The sequence below is a fragment of the Mustela nigripes genome, chromosome 10 (assembly GCF_022355385.1).
Source record: "Mustela nigripes isolate SB6536 chromosome 10, MUSNIG.SB6536, whole genome shotgun sequence".
Classification (NCBI taxonomy): domain Eukaryota; kingdom Metazoa; phylum Chordata; class Mammalia; order Carnivora; family Mustelidae; genus Mustela; species Mustela nigripes.
The window spans coordinates 17,217,499-17,239,900 of NC_081566.1; the positions used below are offsets into that span (position 1 = coordinate 17,217,499).

Genomic DNA, 22,402 nt, shown 5'->3' on the forward strand with positions numbered 1-22,402 from the left:
CCTGCTGGGCTTAGGGTTTCTTTCTTGTTCTTTCTCCAGCTCCTTTAGTTGTAGGGTTTGGTTGTGTACCTGAGACCTTTCTTGTTTCTTGAGAAAGGCTTGTACCGCTATATATTTTCCTCTCAGGACTGCCTTTGTTGTGTCCCACAGATTTTGAACCGTTGTATTTTCATTATCATTTGTTTCCATGATTCTTTTCAATTCTTCTTTAATTTCCCGGTTGACCCATTCATTCTTTAGAAGGATGCTGTTTAGTCTCCATGTATTTGGGTTCTTTCCAAACTTCCTCTTGTGGTTGAGTTCTAGCTTCAGAGCATTGTGGCCTGAAAATATGCAGGGAATGATCCCAATCTTTTGATACCGGTTGAGTCCTGATTTAGGACAGAGGATGTGATCTATTCTGGAGAATGTTCCATGTGCACTAGAGAAGAATGTGTATTCTGTTGCTTTGGGATGAAATATTCTGAATATATCTGTGATGTCCATCTGGTCCTGTGTGTTGTTTAAGGCCTTTATTTCCTTGCTGATCTTTTGCTTGGATGATCTGTCCATTTCAGTAAGGGGAGTGTTAAAGTCCCCTACTATTATTGTATTATTGTTGATGTGTTTCTTTGATTTTGTTATTAATTGGTTTATATAGTTGGCTGCTCCCACGTTGGGGGCATAGATATTTAAAATTGTTAGATCTTCTTGTTGGACAGACCCTTTGAGTATGATATAGTGTCCTTCCTCATCTCTTATTATAGTCTTTGGCTTAAAATCTAATTGATCTGATATAAGGATTGCCACTCCTGCTTTATTCTGATGTCCATTAGCATGGTAAATTTTTTTCCACCCCCTCACTTTAAATCTGGAGATGTCTTCGGGCTTAAAATGAGTTTCTTGCAGGCAACATATAGATGGGTTTTGTTTTTTTATCCATTCTGATACCCTGTGTCTTTTGATTGGGGCATTTAGCCCATTAACATTCAGGGTAACTATTGAGAGATATGAATTTAGTGCCATTGTATTGCCTGTAAGGTGACTGTTACTGTATATGGTCTCTGTGCCTTTCTGATCTACCACTTGTAGGCTCTCTCTTTGCTCAGAGGACCCCTTTCAATATTTCCTGTAGAGCTGGTTTGGTATTTGCCAATTCTTTCAGTTGTTGTTTGTCCTGGAAGCTTTTAATCTCTCCTTCTATTTTCAATGATAGCCTAGCTGGATATAGTATTCTTGGCTGCATGTTTTTCTCGTTTAGTGCTCTGAAAATATCCTGCCAGCTCTTTCTGGCCTGCCAGGTCTCTGTGAATAAGTCAGCTGCCAATCTAATATTTTTACCATTGTATGTTACAGACTTCTTTTCCCGGGCTGCTTTCAGGATTTTCTCTTTGTCATTGAGGCTTGTAAATTTTACTATTAGGTGACGGGGTGTGGGCCTATTCTTATTGATTTTGAGGGGCGTTCTCTGAACCTCCTGTATTTTGATGCTCGTTCCCTTTGCTATATTGGGGAAATTCTCCCCAATTTCTCTCCAGTATACCTTCTGCTCCCCTCTCACTTTCTTCTTCTTCTGGAATCCCAATTATTCTAATGTTGTTTCATCTTATGGTGTCACTTATCTCTCGAATTCTCCCCTCGTGGTCCAGTAGCTGTTTGTCCCTCTTTTGCTCAGCTTCTTTATTCTCTGTCATTTGGTCTTCTATATCACTAATTCTTTCTTCTGCCTCATTTATCCTAGCAGTGAGAGCCTCCATTTTTGATTGCACCTCATTAGTAGCTTTTTTGATTTCAACTTGGTTAGATTTTAGTTCTTTTATTTCTCCAGAAAGGGCTTTATATCTCCTGAGGGGGTTTCTCTAATTTCTTCCATGCCTTTTTCAAGCCCGGCTAGAACCTTGAGAATTGTCATTCTGAACTCTAGATCTGACATATTACCAATGTCTGTATTGATTAGGTCCCTAGCATTCGGTACTGCTGCTTGTTCTTTGTTTTGTGGTGAATTTTTCCGCCTTGTCATTTTGTCCAGATAAGAGTATATGAAGGAGCAAGTAAAATACTAAAAGGGTGGTAACAACCCCAGGAAAATATGCTTTAACCAAATCAGAAGAGATCCCAAATTGTGAGTGGGGGGAAAGGGGATAAAAAGAGGTTCAAAAAGAAAGAAAGGAAAGAAAGAAAAAAAAAGAAAAGAAAAGAATTAAAAAAAAGAAAACGAATAAAGAAAAATATAAAAAAGAAAAAATATATATATTAGATAAACTAGTTAATAAACTTTAAAAAGGGTAAAAATTTAAAAAAAAATAGTAGAAGAAGAGAAAAATAATGAAAAAGAAAAAAATTAAATTAACTGCAAGACTAAAAAAAAATCACAGGGAGAAAGCCATGAGTTCCGTGCTTTGCTTTCTCCTGCTCTGGAATTCTGCTGCTTTCCTTGGTATTGAAACCGCACTCCTTGGTAGGTGAACTTGGTCTTGGCTGGATTTCTTGTTGATCTTCTGGGGGAGGGGCCTGGTGTAGTGATTCTCAAGTGTCTTTACCGCAGGCGGAATTGCACCGCCCTTACCAGGGCCCGGGCTGAGTAATCCGCTCGGCTTTGCTTTCAGGAGCTTTTGTTCCCTGAGCGCTGTCCGTAGAGTTCCGGAGGACGGGAATACAAATGGCGGCCTCCTGGTCTCCGGCCCAGAGGAGCCGAGAGCCCAGGGCCCCACTCCTCAGTGCGCCCTCAGAGAACAAAGCCCAGTGACTCCCGTATGCCTGACCTCCGGCCGCGCTCCAAACTCACCGAGCCTGCGACCGGTTCAAGGTAAGCCCGAGCTGTGAGCTTACTGTCGGCTCTGTCTCTGTGGCCGGCTTCCCCGTTCCAATACCCACAAGCTCTGTGACACTCAAGACACCCCCGATCCTTCTGTGACCCTGCGGGACCTGAGGCCACGCTGACCCCGTGTGGGCTTCGCCCCTGTTTAGCCTCTGGAGCGATGTCCCTCAGCGGAACAGACTTTTACAAGTCCTGATTTTGTGCTCTGTTGCTCCGCCGCTTGCCGAGAGCCGGCCCCTCCCCCGGGGTCTATCTTCCCGTCGCTTTGGATTCACGTCTCCGCCAGTCCTACTTTTCAGACAGTGGTTGTTTTTCTGTTTCCAGAATTGCTGTTCTTCTCTTTGATCTGCCAATGGATTTGCAGGTGTTTGTAATCTTTAGATAAGCTATCTAGCTGATCTCCTGCTAGCTGAAGTAGTCTCAGCCTGCTACTTCTCCGCCATCTTGACTCCTCCCCAATAATTTCCTTCTTAAATAACTTAAAAATAATTTCTTTAGTCAACAAAAAGAATGTCATAAATGATGGTTAGTATTTTCCAACCTATATGTCCTGGACAGAGATTCCCAGAGCCATCTTACAAAACAAACAAACAAAAAAAAACAAAAATTCTTATTTCTAAGGAGCCAGGGGGTGGGAGGTTGGGGGAACCAGGTGGTGGGTATTAGAGAGGGCAAGGATTGCATGGAGCACTGGGTGTGGTATAAAAAACAATGAATACTATTACACTGAAAAGAAATTAAAAAATTAAAAAAAAAATACTTTGCACTATACATAGCCTCTTGGAGAGTCACTATGTATACTGACACATCAAAGTCCTGGAGAAGTCTGCAGCAAAGGAAGATTTATTTTCTTTTAGAGTTTGGATTTTTCCAAAACCTGTTTGAGCACAGAATCTTTAAAAAAATTTTTTTTAGGTTCCAATATCTGTTGAAATCTCACCAAACTAATATTCCTTGAGGTCTCTTTAAGAAAAGCTAAGTAGGGGCACGTGGGTGGCTCAGTGGATTAAGCCTCTGCCTTCAGCTCAGGTCATGATCTCAGGGTCTTGGGATCAAGCCCTGCATCTCGCTCTCTGCTTCCCTCTCTCTCTCTGCCTACTTGTGATCTCTCTCTCTCTGTCAAATAAATAGAATTTTAAAAAATAATAAAAAAAATCTCTTAAAAAAAAAAGAAAAGCTAAGTAATAATCCATAGTGTGTGTACGTGTGTGTATATCACATCCTCTTTATCCTTTCATCTATGGATGGACATTGGGTTGCTTCTGTCTTGGTTGTTGTAAATAATGCTTCAGTAAACGTAGGGATTTGAGGGGGTGCCTGGGTGGCTCAGTGGGTTAAAGCCTCTGCCTTCAGCTTAGGTCATGATCTCAGAGTCCTGGGATCAAGTCCCAAATAGGGCTCTCTGCTCAGCGGGGAGCCTGCTCCCCGCGCCCCCCCCCCCGCCTATCTCTATGCCTACTTGTGATCTCTCTCTGTCAAATAAATAAACAAAATCTTTGAAAAGAAAACATAAGGATGTAAGTGTCCCTTTGAATTAGTGTTTTTTTTTTTTAAAAGATGTATTTATTTATTTATTTATTTTAGAGACAGAAGTGTGTGCACACAAGCAGCAGGTGGGGAGGAGGGTGCAGAGGGAGAGGGAAAGGGAATCTCAAGCAGACTCCATGTTAATCAGGGAGACCAATGTGTAACTTGATCCCATGACCCTGGGATCATGACCTGAGCCAAAATGATGAGTCAGACATTCAACCAACTGAGCCACCCAGGTGCCCCTTAAGTTATGCTTTTGTTTTCTTTGGATAAATATCCTGTGATGGAATTACAGGATCATTTGGTATTCCTATTTTTAATTCTTTGAGGAACCTCCATAGTGTTTTCCACAGTGTCTGCACCAGCTTGCATTCCCACCAACAGTGCATGAGCATTCCTTATTCTCTACATCCATTCAAGCCCTTGTTATTTCTTCTGTTTTGGAGTTCAGCCATTCTGACAGGTGTGAGGTAATATTCTTGTACGGTTTTGATTTGCATCTTCCTAATGGTTAGCAATGTTGAGCACATTTTCACATGTTTTGTTGGCCATCTGTATGCCTTCTTTGGAGAAATGTCTGTTCACGTCTTCTGCCCATTTTAAAAATTGTATTATTTGGTGTTTGGTGTTGAGTTGTATAAGTTCTTTATATATTTTGGATACTAACCTCTTATTGGTTGTCATGGGGGATGGGTGAAATAGTTGAAGGAGATTTACATAATTTATCACAAGGAGCACTGAGTAATGTATAGAATTGTTGAATCATTATATTGTACACCTGAAACTAGTATAACATTATATGTTAATTATGCTTGAATTAAAAGTATATTATGTTCAATTAAGGATATTATGATAAAAAACCTTATATCCAAAGAGTTGGGTCTCATGAGACGTAACCAACCCAAAGTTTGCATAAATTAAAAGAAAGAAAACCAGTTATAGACTCTAAATTCCAGAGGAAGCAAGTTGCTGAACAAATCTTAAAGTATTATTCAATAATTTTTTCAATAACTCTATCATAATTTCCAGTGCTTGAGTATTTGTACCAGAGCAATTGAAGCAGAGTCTTTGGTGGTGGGGTCTTGGGCCCTGAAATTTTTGAAAATCCTCTTGGGGAATTCTAATGTGCAGTCAGGTTGAGAGCCATTGACTTAAACTATTATTTCAGAAAAATACTATTTATTCTTGGGAAGTTATACACTTTGTTCAACAGTTACTTGCTGGAAAATTGGGAGAACAAAGAGGCATATTTGCAATTCTTTTTTAAAATTAAATTTAAGGGGCACCTGGGTGGCTCAGTGGTTTAAGCCTCTGCCTTCAGCTCAGGTCGTAATCTCAGGGTCCTGGGATCGAGCCCCACATCGGGCTTTCTGCTCAGCGGGGAGCCTGCTTCCCCCTCTCTCTCTGCCTGCCTTCTGCCTACTTGTGATCTCTCTCTGTCTATCAAATAAATAAATAAATAAAAATCTTTTAAAATTAAATTTAAAAAAATTTTAAATAAACATATAATGTATTTTTAGCCCCAAGGGTACAGGTCTGTGAATCACCAGGTTTACACACTTCACAGCACTCACCATAGCACATACCCTCCCCAATGTCCATAACCCCACCACCCTCTCCCAACCCCACTCTTCCTACAACCTGAGTTTGTTTTGTGACATTAAGAGTCTCTTATGGTTTGTCTCCCTCCCGATCCCATCTTGTTTCATTTATTCTTTTCCTACTCCCCAAACCCCCCACGTTGCATCTCCACTTCCTCATATCAGGGAGATCATATGATAGTTTTCTTTCTCCAACTGACTTATTTCGTTAAGCATAATACCCTCTAGTTCCATCCACGTCATTGCAAATGACAAGATTTCATTTCTTTTGATGGCTGCATAGTATTCCATTGTATACATACACCACATCTTCTTTATCCATTCATCTGTTGATGGACATCTAGGTTCTTTTGTTTATAGCAGCAATGTCCACATATTTGCAATTCTTAATGAAGGGGAATCACAAAAGAGACAGACAAGATCCTGAGTATCTGCACTCACCCTGCTCTGTTCCATGAGTCGTGGATTGCTACTCCCCCCACACTCCCCACCCCTGTGTTTGCCTATCCCCTCCAGATTGCATTGTCCAAACCACTACTGACTCTTCTGCTAAAGTTTTGCCTCCTCTCACCCCCCAGCCCCAAACAGGACTTTATTCTAGAATGGATAATTCGAACTGGAGGACATATACCCCTGGGGATGGGAAGATGAGCTCTTACAGATTGGAAGAGGGGTTTCTAAAACTTGCATGGAGGTTCAGTGGGAAGATATGAGAAAAGGGATAGGGATAGAGGAGGAAAGGACATGCAATATTACCAGTGAAAAGAACCTTCCTCCCTTCCATGAAAGACTCAAGCATTAGAGGGCTTACTTACCCTGTAGGCTGGAGAAAATTCATATATGTTCTTCATTCCTATTGTGTAATTTTCTTTAACCCAATAATTTGGAAAAATCTGCTATACTCAGAGTCTTGTGGCATGATGTTTGAAGAATAAAGGAAAAGGTCAATAGAGGGAAGTTTGCCAGTTCCAAGCCCAGCTTGCACAGTATCCTCAGAGGTGGCTACATGCAGCAGTTCTAAATGGAGAGTATCTGTGGAGTAAACGCAGTCCATGGGGCGGGGGCTGGAAATGTCGAGACAAGCACCTTGAGTGCCCTTGGTGGAAAACACTCTTCCTTCCTCCATCTAATAAGGGAAAGATGACCTTGAAAATAAAAAGTAGAAAAGGGGCCGGGCGGAGGTAGATCTACGTTTGAGCTACAAATGGATGTACTATCATGTATTTATTTAACTTTTTCTCCTTTTTAAACCATATGGTTTGTTTCAAGGTCTTCTTATTACATTACACTGCATGCACATTATGACACATAAATCCTAGCCTGCATCTTGCTCTATTTCCTTAGGTTAAATTCCCCAAAATGGAATTACCAGATCAAAAAACAAGAGATATTTTTAGGGCTGTTGGTATATATTACTACCCAGCCTGCTTAGAAAATTTGTATCAAATTAAACTCTCATTAGCAGTGTACAAGAATGCTCATTTCCCCACGTCTGCCAACACTGGGCATTTTAACTTAAAAATATTTCTTGGTGTTCTTGTTATTTTTGTTTTGATGGTTTCCTTTCTGGATTATTCTCAAAAAGAAAATTTTTCCCCAGTTTTGAGATATAATTGGCATATAACATTGTGTAGTTTTAAGGTAAACAATGAATTGATTAGATATATAGGTATTGTGAAATGTTTACCTCAGTAGCATTAACTAACACGTCCACCACCTCACATAATTACCACTTATTTCTTGTGATGAGGACACTTTAAGATCTGGTCTTTTAGCAACTTCCAAGTATATAACACAGCATTGTTAACTGTAATCACCATGCTGTACATTAGATCTCTAGAACTTACTCATCACATGTATAACTGGAAGATTTTTTAAAAAAAGATTTTATTTATTTATTTGACAGACAGTGATCACAAGTAGGCAGAGAGACAGGCAGAGAGAGAGAGAGGAGGAAGCAGGCTCCCTGCTAAGCAGAGAGAGCCCGATGCAGGGCTCGATCACAGAACTCTGAGATTATGACCTGAGCCAAAGGCAGAGGCTTTAACCCACTGAGCCCCCGAGGTGCCCTAACAGGAATTTTTTTCCCCCATTTCTCTCATTCCCCCAGCTATTGGCAACCACCCTTCTGCTCTATTTCACCTTTTTTAGATTCCATATTTAAGTGAGCTCATACAGTATCTTTCTCTGTCTTGCTTATTTCACTCGGTGTAACGTCCTCAGGGTTCATCCATATAGTTGCAAATGGCAGGATTTCTTTTCTTCTCACAGCTGAGTAATATTCCTGTGTGTGTGTGTGTATGCGTGCCTATATGATTTTATCCATTCATCTGTAGGTGGTTTCCATATCTGGGCTGTTGTGAATAATGCTGCTGTGGACAAGGGGCTACAGATATCTCTTTGAGATCCTGATTTCATTTCCTTTGAATATATACCCAGAAATGGGATTACTGGATCATAGGGTAGTTTTATTTGTAATATTTTGAGGAACCTCCATACCACTTTCCATCGTGGCTGTACCAATTTACATTCCTACCCGCAGTGCACGGGATTTCCCTTTTCTCCATATCCTTGCCAATACTTGTTATCTCCTGTCTTTTTGATGACTTGATGACCTGTTAGCCATTCTAACAGGTATGAGGTGATAGCTCATTGTGGTTTTGATTTGTATTTCTCTGGTGATTAATGATGTCGAGCATCTTTTCATGTGTCTGTTGGCCATCTCTCTGTGTTCTTTGGAAAAATATTTATACAGTCCCTCTGTCCATTTTTAAAAATAGGATTGTTTATTTTTTGCTACTGACTTGTATGATTTCCTTGTACATTTTGGATATTAACCCCTTGTCAGAAATATAATTTGCAAATATTTCCTCCCATTCTGTAGGTTGCCTTTTCATTTTGTTAATGGTTATTTTGCTGTGGAGAAGCTTTTCATTTTGAGGAAATTTCACTTACACATTTTGATGTCATATCCAAAAATTATTGCCAAGACTAATGTCAAGGTGTTTTTCCTCTGTATTTTCTTCCAGAAGTTTTATAGTTTCAGGTCTTGTGTTTAAGCCTTTAATCAATTTTGAGTTAATTTTTGTTAATGGTGTAAGGTAGAGTTCTAATTTCATTCTTCTACATGTGACTATCCAATTTTCCCAGAACCATTTGTTGAAGAGACTGCCCCTTCCCCACTGAGTATTTTGGCTCTCTTGTCAAATATTAGTTGGTTGTATATGTGAGGGTTGATTTCTGGGCTCTTGATTCCTATCCATTTGTGTCCATTTCTATACCAATATTATAACTCTTCATCATTGCTCTAACTTTGTAGTGTAATTTGAAATCAGGAAGTGTGGTGCTTCCAGCTTTGTTCTTTCTCAGGTCTGCTTTGGTTAGTCAAGTTCTTTGTGGTTCAATACAAATTTTAGGAGTATTTTTTCATATTTCTGTGAAAAATGCCATTGGAATTTTGATAGAGATTGCATTGAATCTATATATGGTTTTGGGTACTATGAACATTTTAATGATATCAGTTCTTCCAATCCATGAGCATGAGGTTATCTTTTCATTTATTTGTATCTTCTTCAATTTCTTTCATTAAAGTCTTATAGTTTTCTATGTATAGACCTTTCACCTCCTTGGCTAAATTTATCCCTAAGTATTTTATTGTTTTTGAGGCTATTGTGAATAGGATTGTTCTATTTTTTCCAGATATTTTGTTGCTAGTATATAGTATATAGAAGCACAACTGATTCTGAAAAAAAAAATTTTAATGGAGTAAATTAAATTATGTGTATTGTCTCTCTAGTCTATTTTCTCTTCAAAAAGTATACAAATATCCATTTGCTTTAGAAACATAGCAATCAAGTTTTTTCTTTTATCAGTTCTCCCAGATCAGAAGCAGATAATATTCAGGTTGCTGATAAAGAACAAGAAACCTCCTCTCTTTCATGGATATTTCAAAGAGCAGATGGTCTTTTGAGATTTTCTTCTTAGCCTTTCCTTAGCAGTGGACTCCAATTTGCCTACGCAAGTGTCTCAGAAACTTGTAGAGCTTGTCTTCCAGGCCAAACATGCCTCCTAAAAAGAATTTTAAATAAGGGTTCTCTGATGGAGATTTAAGTGAAATCATGAGTTAATTCCTTTTTTTTTTTGTTCTTATAATTGGTGATAAATTATTGAGTGCTTTTTAAAAATTTTTATTTTTATTTATGTGTGTGTGTGAGAGTGAGAGAGAGAGAGCTCACAAGCAGGGGGAGAAGCAGGCAGAGGGAGAAGCAGGCACTCCACTGAGCAGGGAGCCCAATGTGGAACTCAATCCCAGGACTCTGGGATCATGACCTAAGCCAAAGGCAGAAGCTTAACCACTTGAGCCACCCAGGCATCCCAAATTATTGAATGCTGGCTAACTGTTTTACATTGTACAATACATTGCAAAGTGCAGGAGATATTAATTGTTCGTGGATTCCATATTTATAATTTTGCATTTTGGTGAAATTTATTGTAACCCCAAATCAGTGCTCATGGCTCTTTCATGGTCATTTATGGACATGGGTAGTACCAGGAAAATTTGAGTCACTCCACATGCACATGCCTGGTTGAGGTAAAAGAAGGCATCACTCTGCCTTTTTGTTTTCTCTCTCATACTATGAATAAGAGTCCTTTTGTGATGTATTTGGTGCCATATTTTTGCATTTTTTCTTTATTTAAAATAGCCCCCGAGGGTAGTGCTGAAGTGCTGTTTACCGTTCCTAAACTGTGATGTTCAAGAAGGGAGAAAATATGTGTCAGGTAAGCTTAATTAAGACATAAGTTATGTTGATCATGACTTCAATAAATCAACAATATATATTAAGTAAAGTGTCTTTAAACAAAAACACACATCAAACAAGGTTGTGCATTAATTGGTTGATGAAAATGTTGTAACCAGAGTCTCACAGGAATCTAACCTTGTATTTTCCCTAGAAGCAGTGCCTCAGTACTCACTAATTCAGTGTTCCCAGCAACTATACACAACGTAACTGCCAGGAGAACTAGAATGGACAGTATATCAGAGGGTGACAGTTTACTTGGGAAGTGCAAGGAACACACATAAATAATGAACAACCTGAACAGTAACAGTGGTACAAATAACAAAGGGAAAACAAATCAGGATGATCTGGAGGAAGTCTTTGTGAAAGGACTGGTCATCAATCTAGGCTCTGCAGACTGAAGAGGGTTTATGTAAGCTCCGGTAGCAAAGAGTAGGAGTGATTGAATAGTCTTATTCAGGGAAGACAGGCTATAAGCCAATTTGTATTGGAGGATTATTTTGAATGTGGAGCATATGAAAAATAAGGCTGAAAAAAATCGTGTAGGAAGGACTTATGGAGGTCCTGAATTTAAGTCTGAGAGAGCCTGGGTTTGTTCCCTCAGACCAGTTTTTTTTTTCTTTAATCAATGTCATAATTTGCATAAAATAATTGCACTCATTTCAAGTGTACATTTTGATGAGCTTTGACAAGTAAACACCCACAAGTAAACACCACCACATTCAAGATATAAAACATTTCTATTACCCCAAAATGTTTTCTCATATTGCCTCACAAACAATACCCTTACCACTCATAATACTAGGCAAAAAAAATAGCAAAAATTGGCTTCTATAGAAATTCTTATGATTTTTTTATTTGACACTTGGATTATTTGGAATAATTTTGTTTAATTTTAATACACTTTGAGATTTACCAGATAATTTTCTGTTGTTGATTTCTTCATTCTGTTGTGGTCAGAGAAAATTGTAAGTTCTCTGAGTACATGCTGCTGAGTGGAGCATTCTATAAATGTCAATTAATTCAAGTTGATTCAAGTGTTGTTTGAGTGTTCTGTATTTTTATTGAATTTTTAGTCTACTTGTTCTATCAATTACTGAAAGAGGCCTGTTGAAATCTCTAACTATAATTATGTGTTTATTTTTCCTTTTACTTCACTCTATTTTGCTTTCTCTGTTATAGAATTCTGTTTTTAGGAGCCTGTCATTTAGGGTTATCGTTGACACTTTTGTCATTATGAAATGTGTCTCTATCCTTGGTTATATTTCTTGTTGTGGTATTAACATAGGCATTCCAGTTTTCTTTTGATTAGTGTTTTCATCATATACCTTTTAAACATTTTTTTAGTTTTAGCTTATCTTCAACTCTGATTTTTAACTCGACTATTTAGATCATTTGTGTTTAATGTAATTATTAATATAGCTGGATTTAAATCTAAATCTATTTGTTTTCTCATTAGATTTTTTTCTCTCATTAGATTTTTAAAAAATTTTTATTCATTTTTAAAATTTCTTTTCAGTGTTCCAGAATTCATTTTTTATGCACCACACCCAGGGCTCCATGCAATACATGCCCTCCATACTACCCACCACCAGGCTCACCCAACCTCCTTTAATCCATTCTTTATTCATATTTTCCTCTTTCTCTACCTTGTTTTTGGATTGAGTATTTTGTAGTATTCTATTTTCTCTCCACTATTTTTTTATTTTTAAAGATTTTTATTTATTTATTTATTTTACAGAGAGAGAGAGAGAGAGAGAGAGAGAGAGATCACAAGTAGGCAGAGAGGCAGGCAGAGAAAGAGGGGGAAACAGGCTCCCTGCCGAGCAGAGAGCCCGACGTGGGGCTTGATCCCCGGACCCTGAGATCAAGACCTGAGCCGAAGGCAGAGGCTTAACCCACTGAGCCACCCAGGCACCCCTTCTCGCCACTATTAACTTGCTAGCTCTATCTCTTGTTTTATGTATGTGTGTGTGTTTTGGGGAGAGTGGTTGCTCTAGATTTATAATATACATCTTTAACATAGTCTGCCTTTAAATAATATTATGCCACTTTGTATATAATATAAGAACTTTAAAATAATATATTTCTGTTTCCCTTTCCAGTCCTCTATGTTACTATAGTCATACATTTTACTTCCACAAGTGTTATAAACTCCACAATACATTCTTTGGTTCTTCTAAACAGTCAGTTATCTTTTAAAAAGTTAAAATATGAAAAAAAAAGGATTTTTACATTTATTCTTATATCTATTATTTTACTTTCTTCATGTCTTTGGATAACTCCAAGTTTCCACCTAGTATTATTTTCCTTCTTCCTAAATGATAAAAGATTTACATTTAAAAAATTTATTTAAATTCAATTTAATTAATATATACTGTATTATTAGTTTCGGAGGTAGAATTTGGTGATTCATCAGTTGTATATAACACTCAGTGCTCTTTACTTCAGGTGCCTTCCTTAATACTGATCACCTAATTACCCCACCCCCCCACCTCTCCTCCAGCAACCCTCGGTTTGTTTCCCATGGTTAAGAGTTTCTTATGGTTTGCCTCCCTCTCTCTTTTCACCTTATTTTATTTTTCATTCTCTTCCCCTATGTTCATTTGTTTTATTTCAAAATTCCACATATGATTGAAATCATATGGTATTTGTTTTTCTCTGACTAACTTATTTCCCTTAGCATTATACCCTCTAGTTCCATTCATGTCATTGCAAACGGCAAAATTTCATTCTATTTGGTGAGTAATATGACACTGTGTGTGTATGTATGTGATATATATATGTATCTATATGTAGATACATATATGTATCTCTCTATATATAGATAGATAGATAAATATCATACATTTATTCATTCATTTGTTGATGGACGTCTGGGTTCTTCCCATAGTTTGGCTATTGTGGACATTGCTGCTATAAACATTGGGGTGCACGTGCCCCTTTGAATCACTATATTTGCATCCTTTGGGTAAACACCTAGTAGTGCAATTGCTGGGTTGTAGGGTAGTCCTGTTTTTAACTTTTTGAGGAACCTCAATATTGTTTTCCAGAGTGGCTGCACCAGCTTGCATTCCCACCAACAATATAAGAGGGTTCCCCTTTCTCTGCATCCTCACCAATGTTTGTTTTTCATTTTACCCATTCTGACCAGCATGAGGTGGTATCTCATTGTGGTTTTGATTCGTGTTTCCCCAATGCTGATGTTGGACATTTTTTCATTTGTCTCTTAGCCATTTGTATATCTTTGAAGAAATATCTATTCATAACTTCTGCCCATTTCTTGACTGGATTTTTGGTTTTGGTGTTGAGTTTAATAAGTCCTTTATAGATTTTGGATACTAACCCTTTATCTGATAAGACACTGGCAAATATCTTCTCCCATCCTGCAAGTTGCCTTTTAGTTTTATTGACTGTTTCTTTTGTTATGCAAAAGCTTTTTGTCTTGATGAAGTCCTGATAGTTAATTTTTGCTTTTGTTTGCCTTGCCTTTGGAGACATGTCTAGCAAGAAGTTGCTGTGGCTGACGTCAAAGAGGCTGCTTTCTGTGTTCTCCTCTAGGATTTTGATGGATTCCTGTCTCACAATCTTCAGTCCATTTTGAGTCATTTTTGTGTGTGGTGTAAGGAAATGATCCAGTTTCATTCTTCTGCATGTGGCTGTCTAATTTTCCCAACACCACCTGCTGAAGAGACTGTCTTTTTTCTATTGGATATTCTTTTCTACTTTGTCAAGATTAGTTGACCGTAGTTGAGGGTCCATTTCTGGGTTCTTTATTCTGTTCCATTGATCTATGTGTCTGTTTTTATGCCAGTACCATATTGTCTTGATGGTTACAGTGTTGTAATATAGCTTGAACTCCAGAATTGGGATGAATTCAGCTTTGGTTTTCTTTTTCTTTTTTTTTAATTATTAATTTTTTATTAACATATAATATATTAGCCCCAGGGGTACAGGCCTGTGAATCTCTAGGTTTACACATTTCACAGCACTCACCATAGCACATACCCTCCTCAATGTCCATAACCCAACCATCCCCTCCCTACCCCTCTTCCCCCAGCAACCTTCAGTTTGTTTTGTAAGATTAAGAGAGTCTGTTATGGTTTATCTCCCTCCCAATCCCATCTTGGTTTTCTTTTTCAAGATTACTTGAGTTTTTGGGTGTCTTTTGTGTTTCCATACAAACTTTAGGATTGTTTGTTCCAACTCTGTGGAGAATGTTGATGGTATTTTAACAGGGATTACATTGAATGTGTAGATCACTTTGGGTAGTATAAACATTTCAACAATATTTGTTCTTCCAATACATGATCATGGAATGTTTTTCCATTTCTTTGTGTCATCTTCAGTTTCTTTCATAAGTGTTCTATAGTTTTCAGAGTAAAGTTCTTTTACCTCTTCGGTTAGGTTTATTCCTAGGTATCTTACAGTTTTCTGTGTATTTGTAAATGGGATCACTTCCTTGATTTCTTTTTCTTCTGCTTCATTATTAGTGTATAGAAATGCAACTGACTTCTGTGCATAGATGTTTTCCATCATGTGACTTTGCTGAATTTCTGAATCAGTTCTAGCAATTTTTTGGCGGAGTCTTTCGGGCTTTCCACCTCAAGAAACAAGAAAAAGACTCAACCTAACCTTACACCTAGAGGAGCTGGAAAAAGAACAGTAAATAAAGCCTAATCCAGCAACAGAAGGGAAATAATAAAGATTAGAGTCTGGTGGTATTATGGAGGGCACATATTGCATGGAGTACTGGGTGTGGTACATAAACAACGCATTCTGGAACACTGAAAAGAAATTAAAAAAAAAACGCAAACACTTAAAAAAAAGATCAAAGCAGAAACCAATGATATAGAAATAATAATAATAATAAACACCCCCATAGAACAGATCAATGAACCCAGGAGATGGTTCTTGAAAAGTATTAATAAGATTGATAAACTCCTCGCCAGACTTACCAAAAAGAAAAGAGAAAGGACCAAATAAAGTTGTGAATGAAAGAAGAGATAGCATAACCAACACCACAGAAATACAATTAGAAGGAAATATTATGAGCAATTTTATGCCAAACAATTAGGCCATCTTGAAGAAATGGGTACTTTGATCTGTAAATTTATAATTTTTACAAAATTTGGGAAAATTTCAGCCATAAAGTCTTCAAATTTGTTTTTGTTCTCTTCTCCTCCTTTCTGGGACTCCAGATACACATATGCTAAAGAGCTCAATATTAGTCTTTGAGATGCTGGTGTTTTGTTTTTGTCTTTTCTCTTCCTCTTACCCTGTGTACTTAATTAAGATAGTTTCTTCTGTTATGGCTTCAAGTTTATTGATCTTTTCTTCAATAGTGTTTAATCTGCTCTTAGTACCAGTCAATGAACTTTTCATTTCAAATAATGAGTTTTAATCTCTAGATGATCTATGTTGTTTTTATTTATATTTTCCATATCTCTCTTCACATGTTAATGTTTTCTTTTAAATATATATACATAGTTATGACGTTTATAATTGTTATTTTATGTCTTTGAAAACTCCCTATCAAATCTATCATTTCTATATCTGTGTCTATTCACTGACTTTCCTTGTGGTTTTGAGTCACATTTTACATATCTAATAATTATTTTTATTGGAAAGTGAACATTCTGAGTTTTCTCTGTTGAGTGCTTGATTTTGTCATATTTCTTTAAAACATGATTGGTTTTATTTTGGCAATCAGGTAAGTTAAAGATTAGCTTGATCCTCTTAGGTTTATTTTCTTTCTTTCTTTCTTTCTTTCTTTCTTTCTTTCTTTCTTTCTTTCTTTCTTTCTCTCTTTTTAAGATTTTATTCACTTGGGGTGCCTGGGTGGCTCAGTGGGTTAAAGCCTCTGCCTTCGGCTTGGGTCATGATCCTGGGGACCTGGGATCGTGCCCCGAGTTGGGCTCACTGCTCGGCGGGGAGCCTGCTTCGTCGTTCAGCCTATTTGTGATCTCTTTCTCAATCTGTGTCAAATAAATAAATAAATAATAAAATCTTTTTAAAAAAAGATTTTATTCACTTATTTGACCAGAGAGAGAGATCACAAGTAGGCAGAGAGGCAGGCGGGGGATGGGAGGAAGCAGGCTCCCCACGGAGCAGAGAGCCTGTGGGGGCTTGATCCCAGGATCCTGAGACTGTGACCTGAGCTGAAGGCAGAGGCCCAACCCACTGAGCCACCCAGGTGCCCCGAGGTTTATTTTAAAGTTTTTTTTTTCAGGGCAAGTCTGGAGGATACTTCAGGCTCCAGTATGCTAGGGCTTCTTTGTGATGCTACTAGGCTATGATTCTTCCGATGACTCCTCTGAGTGCTCTGTGACTTCAGTGAGGCCTACTTATTCTGGTTGATGAAAATTCAAATAATTTTTTTCAGATCTGTTTGAGCTCTGGGAATTTCTTGGCTTACTACATTCTACTAATCTTTCTTAGCCTCATGGAGCTCCACCCTATGCATGTACAGATATATGTTCAGGCAAAGAATTGAGAGGACCCCTGTGCACATTTCTGGAGCTCTATCTTCATATAGCTCCCTTATTTCCAATATTCTGCCCTGCAAGTTCTACCTACCTTGGGCTTCTTGAACCTCAAACTTTGCAAGGCTCTTTTTATTTATTTTATTCTTTTTGTTTTGTTTTGTTTTGTTTTGTTTCTTTTTTTGCAAGGCTCTTTTTAGACCACTCCTTCCTGTGCTGTAGTTTGGATGTTATATTGAGGTGGACAGTGAGTGCAAACATATAAATACTTCATTTATTTCCCTTTTCTAGGGGAACATAATCTTGCGTTACTTGTAGTCCATGTCTGAAAATACTGATTTAATTTATTTGTTTATGTTTTCCTTTAAGTCAGGAGAGCAATTTCCATAGCAGTTACTTATTCATGGATATAAGTGAAGTCTACAGTGGTATTTAGCATTGTGTTTGAGTTTGAGTGATCAGATACATGTATGTATTGTGTATGCCTTCATATGGTTAATATGAGTTATCCACATTGCCTTACTTGACTTGGGCTGCCATAACAAAATACCATAGACTGGTGCTTAAACAATAAAAATTTATTTTCTCACAGATCTGAAGGCTGAAAATTCAATATCAGGGTGCCACCTTGGTTGGGTTCTGTTGAGGGTTCTTGTCTTGTGCCTTTTCTCATAAGGACATTAATCCCATCAAGAGGGACATACCTGGGCACCTGGGTAATCCAGTGGGTTGAGCCTCTGCCTTTGGCTTGGGTCATGATCTCAGGTTCCTGGGATCGAGCCCCACATCAGGCTCTCTGCTCAGTGTGGAGCCTGCTTCCCCTCCCCCTCTGTCTGCCTCTCTGCCTACTTGTGACTTCTCTCTCTGTCAAATAAATAAAATCTTAAAAAAAAAAAAAAAAGAGGGACATACCCTCATGATCTCATCCAATTATCTCTCAAAGGTCCCATTTCCAAATACCATGACTCTGGGGATTAGAGTTTCAACATATGAATTTGGGGGTGGGGATGGATTTAACTTAGATCTTGGTATGCATTCTTCAGAAATATCTCTCATTACAGTAAATTGTTTTACCACATATGTGATAGCCACTCTTCTTTTTTTTTTTTTTAAAGATTTTATTTATTTATTTGACAGAGAGAGATCACAAGTAGGCAGAGAGGCAGGCAGAGAGAGAGAGAGGAGGAAGCAGACTCCCTGCTGAGCAGAGAGCCCGATGTGGGGCTCCATCCCAGGACCCTGAGATCATGACCTGAGCCGAAGGCAGCGGCTTAACCCACTGAGCCACCCAGGCGCCCGATAGCCACTCTTCTAAGATGTATTTTAGAATTAAAAATAATAAAACTCCCAGCTTCTACTCCATTAGTGCTACCCAGTCTGGAAACGAATGCAGGCAATAGGGAGCTCTTACATACGGATTTTTGAGCAGGGATTTGACCTGACGAAATGGTGATTGAGGTGTGTGAGGTCAGTGAGACTAAATGTAGGAGAATGACAGGACAGCAGGTTTAATGATCAGTATGGTAACCATCTTTGAGTTCTCTCAGGGGTCAGGGTCAGTAAAATTTGTCATTAGTCATTTGCTTAGCTAGTTGTACCCAAGCTTATCATTATCTTCAGCAACCAAAGCTTCCAACAGCTCCAGCACTGAGGAAATCTTCAAAGACTCAGGTGCTGGAATGCATTATCCATTCATTTATTCATCCAGTATATCTTTTATTTAGTGGTTGTATCTGGCATTTTTAAGTAATCTAAAATAAAGACTATTGCCCTTGGGGTGCCTGGGTGGCTTAGTTGTTGCGCATCTGCATTCGGCTCAGGTTGTGATCCCAGGGTCCTGGGATGGAGCCCTGTGTCAGGCTTCCTGCTCTCTGCTTGTGTCCCTGCTCTCAATATCTCTCTCTCTGTGTCAAATAAATAAATAACTCTTTTTTTTTCTTTTCAAAAAAAAGTATTGCCCTTGCCCACAAGGGGTTTATGGACACTTTGGGAAGGCAAGACCAATGCATAAGTTAAAATATAGCATAAATTCATTATTTTGGCAATATCATACTGCTTTTAAGATGAATTCTCATACCTTCTATGGTCAAAAAGATAACAACATGCTGTCTCACAGATTGTCCATATGCTGTAGGGAAAGAAAAATGATAGTCAGTGTGGGATGGTATTAGCCAGAGAAGACTTTTCAGAAGAGGGTTCGGGTGTTTTCTTAAAAGATATGCTAAAGAAGTGGAAGATCCTTTGGTTGCAGAAATCTCCAGGCAGATATCATAGGAGTTTAGGCTGACCCAGGCAGGGTCTTGGGGAGCTACGGTTGGATAAGAGGAGGACCCCAGGTAGTAGAAACCTTAAGAGCAGGCTGAGGCATGTGGACTTGATATAAGCATCAAAGAGAGAACTGTGGGAAGTTCTTCTGTAAAAAAGCAATGGAAGTTTTTGCTCTATGTTTTCTGTTCCCTTCTTTTTCCTCCACTTTCATGCGAGCTTATTTTTAAATTCCCTTATGACACTAATAAGCTTTTAAAATAAGCTTTATGCTTGCGTCTTATTTTTTAAACAAGCCAAAAAGAGCTCTTTACCACAAAAGTCTGTAATAAAATTTTAGGACCATACCCATTGAATTGATACGTTAAACTAGTAACTGACCACCTTTTCTCTTGCAGGCATAGTGCAAGACACTGAGAGGGATAGAAAGCGTCAACGTTTATTATTCACTCATTCAGTCAATCAGTCTCTTACAGTGCTCAGGAAGCATTGTCTAAGTCTTCAGTGTCTTACAGTCTCATGATCAGGAGGGACTGATGTAAATGACTGGTTGGATCAGGTCACTTTTTGTCTCCTTCAGCTGTCCGAGGGGTCCACTCACTCATTACTCAGGACCTCTCTCCAGGACTTTTATTTATTTTATTTATATTATATTATATTATATTATATTATATTATATTATATTATGCTCCGTGCCCAATATGGAACCCAATGCAGGGCTTGAACTCACAACTTTGAGATCAAGATCTGAGTGGAGAGCAAGAGTTGGATGCCTAACCAAGTGAGCCACACAGGTGTCCCTCTCCAGGGCTTTCTGATTTGTTTATGGACATGGGAAGGGAATCACAATGGAAATCAGGAGCTGTGCTGGGGTCTTCCGGGGCTGCTGGGGCCTTTTTCCTCCTATCACAGAACTCCATGTTGACATAGTCCCATGGAGATTTCTTGGTCATGCATGGTGTTTCTGTTCCTGAATCTTTGAAATAGTCATCTGAATCTAAAACTGAGGCTCAAGTAGAAAGGATGGAAAGAACATCAGAGATGTCACTTACATGGTTGGGGGGTAATGTCTGGCTGTGTGAGGGAGGCATATTTAATGAAAATCAGTTATTTCATCAGCAGGTGGGAAGTACTTGTAGCTACAGGATTTTAGTTTACAGAAAACACATGCCATGCCGTGTGACCACAACTTGGAATTAAATGCAGTTTTAGATCATATTCATATGGAAGATACTTAAAACAAACAGTTTCCATTTTACTTTGCATTGGCTAGTTTATGTCTGGAGTGTCTTGTTCATTTTTAGGGGTCAGGTTTTAAGAGAAATACAGCAAACTGATTTATTGAAACGTTAAGGAATCAAATGTGAAAATGAAAGGGTTTGAAACCAAATGACATCTGGAAAGGCTGAGGGAAGTCTATATTGCTCTTGCAGAAGAAAAGACTGACAGGCATTCGAGAACTTTGAAACAGCCGACAGGAGTTTGAAGTAGGAGTTAAGCCGGATCTGTGTAGATACAACAGATTCATTTAGGAACAACTCAAGGAAGTATTGGGGAAACCCAAGGAAGGCAGAACTTCTCCACGATCATAACTGTTCCAAATGGACTAGTTTGTCCATTGGAGTAACAAATACCCCATCACTGGATGGATTCTATGAACATCAGGGGAAAACGTTGAGGAAGGCTCCAATATCGTTTGATTCAATGATTTTGTACCATATGATGAATCCTGTCACACTTCAGTGCCCTCTGAGTGATCACAAGTAGAGCTCATAGGAAGCTGGAGGAACTTGGATGAGCAGATGAAGAGGACAACTGCCAGAGGCTCCAGTTCTGAGTCATATTTGAGCTACCCTTAGAGGCAGGGTAGAGAGAGGAAAAGAAAAAATTCCAAGAGGAAAAACACCTTCTGTTGCTCTTGGCAAACATTTGAACAGCACCACCAGCCTTATGCAGCCCTACGGGGAGGAGGTTGGCCGTTAATGCGTTGGCCCCTCTATCTGTCTGCACTTCCCAAGGCAGGAGGCTCTTCTTGGACCCCCTCTCCTCTATAGCCGGGAGGTGATTAGGCCCCAGGGTGGTGGGCGAAGTAAGTGTAGGTCTGTTGTCAGTGACAGGAGACAGAGCTTACACCAGCTCTGCAGCCGTGTCTGGTACTCCCTGGCAAGGGGATAGTCTCAGTTGTTCTTTCTTCCTTTGGCTTGTGGGGGCTTTCCTGATCTCTAGAATGTTTGAGCCTCATCACCAGCACGTGTGCGTGTTCCAGAGTCTGCTGCCGATGCCTTCCCTATCGTGCATGCCTCCTTTACCGCCTTTGGTGGTTCTCTTCTCACATGTACTTGTCTTCTATCTCCAATCAATGGTAAAAATCCTGAGGTAAGGATTGGCTTATACTCTTTTTAGTTAAGTTTTTAAAAATATTTCTTCCTTTTTTAAAAAAAAGCTTTTGTTATAATTCCAGTATAGTTAACATACAATATTATGTGAGTTTTAGAGGTACCATAGAGCGATTCAACAATTCTGTGTATCCGTGCTCATCATCAAAAGTCCCCATCGCCTGTTTTCCCCATCCCCTCTCCCCTCTGGTGACCATCAGTTTGTTCTCTATAGTTAAGAGTCTGTTTCTTGTTTTTTCTCTCTCTTTTTTTGCCTTCGCTCATTTGTTTTGTTTCTTAAATTCCAAACATGAGTGAAATCATATGATATTTGTCTTTTTCTGACTGACATTCTATTCTCTAGCTCCATCTATCTTGTTGTAAATGATAAGCTTTAATTCTTTTTATGGCTGATTAATATTCCTTGTGTATATACACCACATTTTCTTTATCCATTCATCTATTGATGGACACTTGGGCTGCTTCCATAATTTGGCTATGGCAAATAATACCGCAATAAACACAGGAGTACATGCATCCCTTTGAATTA

General features: G+C 38.6%; 1 long non-coding RNA gene across 1 annotated transcript in view; it reads left to right on the forward strand.

Moving 5' to 3' along the window:
- The window catches only part of LOC132026080 (uncharacterized), a 129,095-nt gene that overhangs the window by 83,885 nt on the left and 22,808 nt on the right, over positions 1-22,402 (forward strand). Inside the window, exon 3 of the long non-coding RNA XR_009406762.1 lies at positions 10,632-10,707. This is a non-coding gene — a long non-coding RNA (uncharacterized LOC132026080). The remainder of the gene's footprint in view (positions 1-10,631; positions 10,708-22,402) is intronic.